Source organism: Sus scrofa, chromosome 1 (genome assembly GCF_000003025.6).
Source record: "Sus scrofa isolate TJ Tabasco breed Duroc chromosome 1, Sscrofa11.1, whole genome shotgun sequence".
Classification (NCBI taxonomy): Eukaryota; Metazoa; Chordata; class Mammalia; order Artiodactyla; family Suidae; genus Sus; species Sus scrofa.
In genome coordinates this window covers 28,419,958-28,425,957 of record NC_010443.5, presented here as the reverse complement: position 1 = coordinate 28,425,957, position 6,000 = coordinate 28,419,958, and the positions used below count along the sequence as shown (strand labels likewise).

At 43.2% G+C, this 6,000-nt stretch overlaps 1 protein-coding gene across 3 annotated transcripts in view; it reads left to right on the top strand.

Annotated features, from left to right (window-relative positions):
* The window catches only part of PDE7B (phosphodiesterase 7B), a 467,494-nt gene continuing 461,697 nt past the window's right edge, over positions 204-6,000 (top strand). Inside the window, exons 1-2 of one of the 3 annotated variants that reach the window (XM_021087558.1) lie at positions 204-481; positions 2,864-2,978. The gene's annotated coding sequence lies outside the window, so the exon portion shown is untranslated. Of the gene's footprint in view, positions 496-2,863; positions 2,979-6,000 lie in introns of all 3 variants that reach the window. The other 2 variants (XM_021087561.1, XM_021087554.1) reach the window with 2 other exon arrangements.

The following is a 6,000-nucleotide window of genomic DNA, read 5'->3' as shown; positions in this document are numbered from 1 at the left end:
TCAATCAATCAGTCAATCAGCAAGCAGTGCAGTCGTAGGGGGAGGGGGGCGTGGGGGAAGCGATTGGAAAAAGGTGCACAATTATTTCCCTCGCCAGGCTAAGTCCTAGGCCTCTGCAAAAGCGGAGGCACGTGGCATCATGGGAGGGTGGAGTTTTCAGCCCTCTGACGTCAAAAGGTCACGGGGCAGAACCTCACGCATGCCCAGTTGGAGGGTTGGTGGTCTTAGCCAGTCTTAACCAGCTCAGCTCCAGCTGGCCGCTGCTGACACCATGTGCCTAGAAAATAACTCAGGCAAACATCTTGTTTAGGCTTCATGCCACTTGGAGGACACGCAAATCTCGTGACCACCTTAACTACCAAAGCTGAAGGCCAGTGATGTGGATTTGACGGCCGCTTCCCTGTGGTTTCCGGGCTACAAACAAGAGTACAGACTGGGCCTCCGACGTTAGGAAGCCGTCTGACTGCTGAAGTGGAAGCAGGTGCGTGTTTGCAGGTGAGCGCCCAGCACGAAGTGAAGCGCAGGGGATGCCCACCTCTTTCAGGGCAGGAAAGCCTTCCTTGAGGACCTGACTCGGAGGCCCAGCGGTGAAAAATGAGCCAGATTGGCAGCTAAAGAAGGTGGGGGATGGGAGAGGTGCAATGATGGCAAGGATGGGCGTTTCAGGAAGTACGGAGTGTGCAAAGGCCAAGAGACAGAAGAGCATGGCGCCGTTCGAGACTTCGACGTCGTTCTGTGTGTAAGAGCGTAGGGCCTGGTGGGAATGGGAGGGCGAGAATGTCAGGGGTGTGTCAGAAGCTGACAGAGGCCTGAGGGGACAGGCAGAGGCTTAGACTTTTGGTGTCGTGCACGGCAGCGAGCTATGGAAACTTTGTGAACAGAGGCACGCAGATTATTGTTATGCTGGTAGGACAGTACCACCGCAGAAGTGCTTATGAAGTAGGTATGCATAATTATTTTTTATTCCTCCTGATGGTATTTGAAAACATGCCTGATGTGAAAAAAAAAAAAAAAAGCAAACCGTTAAAATAACCAACTCACATGTCCACACGTTTTTGCTTCTCCTTACCACTTTTTTCCCCCTGGGAGGCAGTCGTGGTGGTGGAGGGCTCCCATTATTTTGTGCTCTGTTTTGCTCTTCAGCAATTTGTTTAAAGAGGGTGTGTGTACTATTCATATTCCCTTTTTTCTCCTTCTTCTCTTTCTCTTTTTCAAAAATTGCTTTTTTTTTTTTTTTTTTTTTTTTTGCTTTTTAGGGCCACACCTGTGGCATATGGAAGTTTCCAGGCTAGGGGTCAAATTGGAGCTGTAGCGGCTGGCCTACATCACACAGCAATGTGGGATCCGAGCCGGACCTACACCACAGCTAAGGGCAACACCAGAGCCTTAACCCACTGAGAGAGGCCAGAGATGGAACCTGCATCCTCATGGATACTAGTCAGGTTCCTTTACCACCACTGAGCTAAGATGGGAAGTCCCCCCTCCACCCACGTCCTGCTTTTTTTTTTTAAACAAAACTTCTGAAGCACTGGTACATTTTTTTCCTATTGTGACTGTTGGGGAAAATGACTAAGTTTTTGTGTGCAGCCTCTGCATGGAAGGATCACTAGAGTCAGTTTCAGTTTGGGGGGAATGGATGTAATGGGAGTGTGGCTGGGTACAGAGTATGCTGGGGACTCAATCCCAGGACTGTGGTGGATAGGGAGGGTGGTGGGAAGACACTTAGTTCCAGAGCTAGGATCCCTGTATTCCCCTCAGAGGCTGGGCCTCTGCTACTTTGCAGCTCAAATCAGGATGCTCCAAGAGCATAATAAGTGCAGCCTTTAGGACCAGCCTGATAGGAGGGGAAAATGTCCGAGAGAGAAATGCTGGGCATACAGAAGTAGGCATATCCTCTCGGCTTATGGAATCGTCTCCCAGCCATGCAGGTAAGAGTTCAAAGGAAAGTCAGTGGCCTTGGTAGTGAAATCGTATGTTAACCAGAAACTAGATGAGAGCTTATTAAGCATGGTGGCAGTTTGGTGGGTACAGCTTCCCCTCTGGCACTCTGGATAGGGGCTCCACTGGTAGGAAGGTGTGAGTCCAAACATCACTGGTTGGTAGGAACAAGGTTGCTGGTTTCCTTCCTCTGTTAGGTATAATAGCAGCTGGGCCACAGGACAAACTAGGATGTGTGAGTCTCAGCAGAAAGAATGCCTGGACAGTGTTGTTTTGCTAGTAGTAAGCAAACTGAAAAAATAGAAGTGTGCCTGCCAAAGGGAATGATTTTGCAGTTCCATGCTTTCCTGTGTGTTTAGGATTGGCCCTTACGTTGTGAAATACATGTCTTTCAGTTTTGAACTTCCAAAAGGTTTCTAGAATCTTTAAAAAGTGCAGTTGCGTTGAGTGACACAGAAATTTGCAGAAATAGTATTACCAAATCATGGGGAGAGGGGGCAGGGAGGGGAGATTATAAAGGCCTCATAAGGCAAGCTGTTGAATGCTACATACTCTATTGACTGTGAATCCCAGAATGTGTACAGTGAAATTTATTGGAACGCAATTTCCATACTTACAACAAAGAGCAGTTTAGAAAAAAATAGCTAAGTATACTAGCATATGCTTTCTTTGTTGGTATGGCAATATAATGTAAACCATGAATCTTCCCACATTTCTAGCTCTTATCTAAGAGTACATACCACCTGGGTTGGGAAGAAGATGAAATGCAGTTGGGGAAGTAAATGGTTGGATGTATCCTGAGAAAAGCGAACTAGATTTGTTGAAGTCAGCAGGTTCTGAGAAAAGTTATTATCTAGTAATTTGAGAATTGTGTAAGGAATGTTCTGACATGTTTTTCTCTCATGTTTTCTCCCTCTTCTGCCAGAACCTATAGTGATTATATCACCTCTCTTGACCTCTTCTTCTCTCACTTCTTGCTGTAGAGGCTACCTGAGTTCATCGTCCCTGGCGAGGGACCAAGCAGAAGAACAAGCAGTGTGGTGAGTTGAAATCAAGACTCTTCTGCTCTCTGGGAAGAGGGGAGGAGGGCAGAAGATATGTATATCAGCCAGAAGATATGTTTCAGCATAACAAATTATACCAAATTTTAACAGCTTAAGACCACAATTTATGATCTCGCACAATTCCTGAGAGTCAAGAATCCAGGAATGGCTTAGCTGAGTGGCTCTGGCTCCAGGTCTATTATGGAGTTTCAGTCAAGGTGTCTACTGAGTCCATAGTCCTCTGATGCTCGAACTGACAGCTCCACTAATAAATTGGCTTACTTGTATATCTATTGGCTGGAGGCCTCAGTTCTTTACCCATGGCACTTTCCTCAAGCTGTGGACCTGGCTTCTCCCAGAGGGAATGACTTGTAAGAGAGAGGCTAAGACAGAAGCTGCAGTGTTTATTATGATCCAGCCTGGGAAGTGATGCACTGACACTTCCACTATATCCTGTTCATTAGAAGCAAGTCACTAAGTCCATCCCATACTCAACGTGAAGGGAATTAAGCTCCATCTCTTGAAAGAAAGGATATCACAGAATCTATGGGCATGTTTAAAAATTAGTACAATAGGTGTAAGCCAGTTTCACAGGGTGTAGATCTGAGGCTGGGTCAGAGTTATAGAAAATGTCTTATTCTGCAAATAGCGGCCTCATCTGTAATAAAAGCCCAGAGTGTGTGCGTCATCACAGCTAAAAGGAAAAGGGCTTGTTGGAGAAAACTTATCAGAGATGTTGCTTCATTTGTCTATGTATCCTTGACCCCATGATTTTAGTTAAAAATTATGTGTCTTGTATGATTCAGGTACCTCTGTTCAAAAACCAGGGAACAGATTTTGTCCAATTTTTGGAATAGATAATACATACACATGGTACAAAATGCAAAAGGTACAAAAGCTTGTGGTTAAAAAGAGTTTTTCTTGGTGTTCCTGTTGTGGCAGGGGAAACGAATCTGACTATCATCCATGAGGATGCAGGTTCGATTCCTGGCCTCACTCAGTGGGTTGGGGATCTGGCGTTGGTGTGAGCTGTGGTGTAACGGTCGCAGATGCAGTTCAGATCTGGCATTTCTGTGACTGTGGTGTAGGCCAGAAGCTGCAGCTCTGATTTGACCCGTAGCCTGAGAACCTCCATGTGCTGAGGGTGTAGCCCTTGAAAAAAGAAAAGTCTTTCTTTTTCCTGGGAGCCAATTTGTTCCCACTACAAAAATATGAGTGCCTGCTTCTCCAAACCTTGAAAATGATAAATTATCCACTCTGATATTTGCCAATTTTGTACATAGAAAATGGTCTGCTGTTGTCCTTTTAATTTCTATTTTATTATAAATGAGGTTGGGCTTCTTTTCATATACTTAAAATCATCTGCATTTACTTTACTAGGAACTATTTACTTTTAATTTTTGCCCACTTTTGTGTTGGGCTTGTCTTTTCTTCCTCCTGACTAATTAGTGGAAGTTCTTTAGGGAATAAAGAAATTAGCCCTTCCCTAGAATGTCAGTGGCACATGTTTATTCCCAGTGCATCATTTGTTTTTTGACTTTTTAATGCTTTTGTTATTTTTTTGCCATGTAGTGGTTTTAAAAATACTTTTTATATATGGTCACACTCATCAGTTTTTTTTCACTTACAGTTTCTGGGTTTGTATCATTCTTAGTCTTCTCACTCTAGTGTTATTAAGAGTGCACTGTGGTTTCCTTCAGTACTGTTATAGTGTAAATGTTTGTATTTTAATTTTGATTAAATTTCTTCTAAGGCTTTATACTAAAGTATAAACGCAGTATAAAACACTAAGTTTGTGTCCATTTCATTTCCAGTTCACGTATTTCTATTTTATTCTCTGTTTTCTCATTTGTAAAATAGAGCGAATAAGTACTGCTGAGTATTATCCATGTCTTTTGTTGGGAAGAGACCACTTTGGGGACTGAAAACCGAACCAGAACTTTCTTGCTCATTTACTTAGAAGACTTCATTCCATGATCATGTTTTCTGATCCCCAAAAGAATTAAGAGTAACATGGATTACAAGATAATTTGCTTTAATAAAGAAAAATCAAAACTCAGCCATTTCAGGGGGGCCTACATTGGGGCCTCTGCTTTCCCCTAGAATGTTTAATTGAATTATTTTCCACAGCTATTACTGTTGAAATAATCTTGGCTACTTGTAAAGCAGAACTGGAGAGTGTCTCATCTCAGGAATGTCAGAGACAAAATGGTAGTTTTGAATTGGTTATTTAGAAATCAAAATGATATTCCACTGAAACATATTTTAAATAAGGGTTGGGCCTTATCACAAATTCCAGATTTATGAATTGTATGATGCAGGATAGGAGGAGAGGTGCTGTCAGTTACACAGAACAATATCTTGTAACACTGTTTCTTGGACAGAGTGACCTCAGGAAACCCAACAATACACCTTCCCCAGCCCTAGCAGCAGAAGTGAGGCTCCTTGGTGGGGATAAGAGCCATTGTGAAATAATTGTGAACTCCAGAAAGGACCACTTTGGGGACTAAAAATGGGGTCAGAATACATCTTTATATTTGTATTAGAGTAAAGTAATTTCATAACATTGGACAGTTGTCCTGAATGGGATACCTAGAAAAATTATGTCTTCATTGCAGAATTTCGGGGTGTACCATTTTTTTTTTTTTTTCCTCAGCACATAGCCGTAAGGAGCCTTCTTGTGTAGGCCTGTGAGGCTGGGATCTGGAATTTGCTTGGCTTCATAAAGCATGGAGGTAGAGGCGAGGTGGTGAGGAGGGTTGATCTAGCTTTGGAATATGGGAAGCTGTGGAAGTCACTTAGAATACAGAAGTATCTTAAAGGGTATAGAGAAAGTAATACATGTTGAGAGTGAAATGAGGCTAAGAAATTTACATAGGCAAGCTGCTAGCTTAAGGGACGTTTGCAAGCATGAAACAGGATCTCAGCCATCAAGCTAATGTTTGGAGGGAAGGAATGTCCTGGGGAAGGTAAGGCAGGAAATGGATTTCCAAGACAGGAACTGTGATAGGGTGACAAT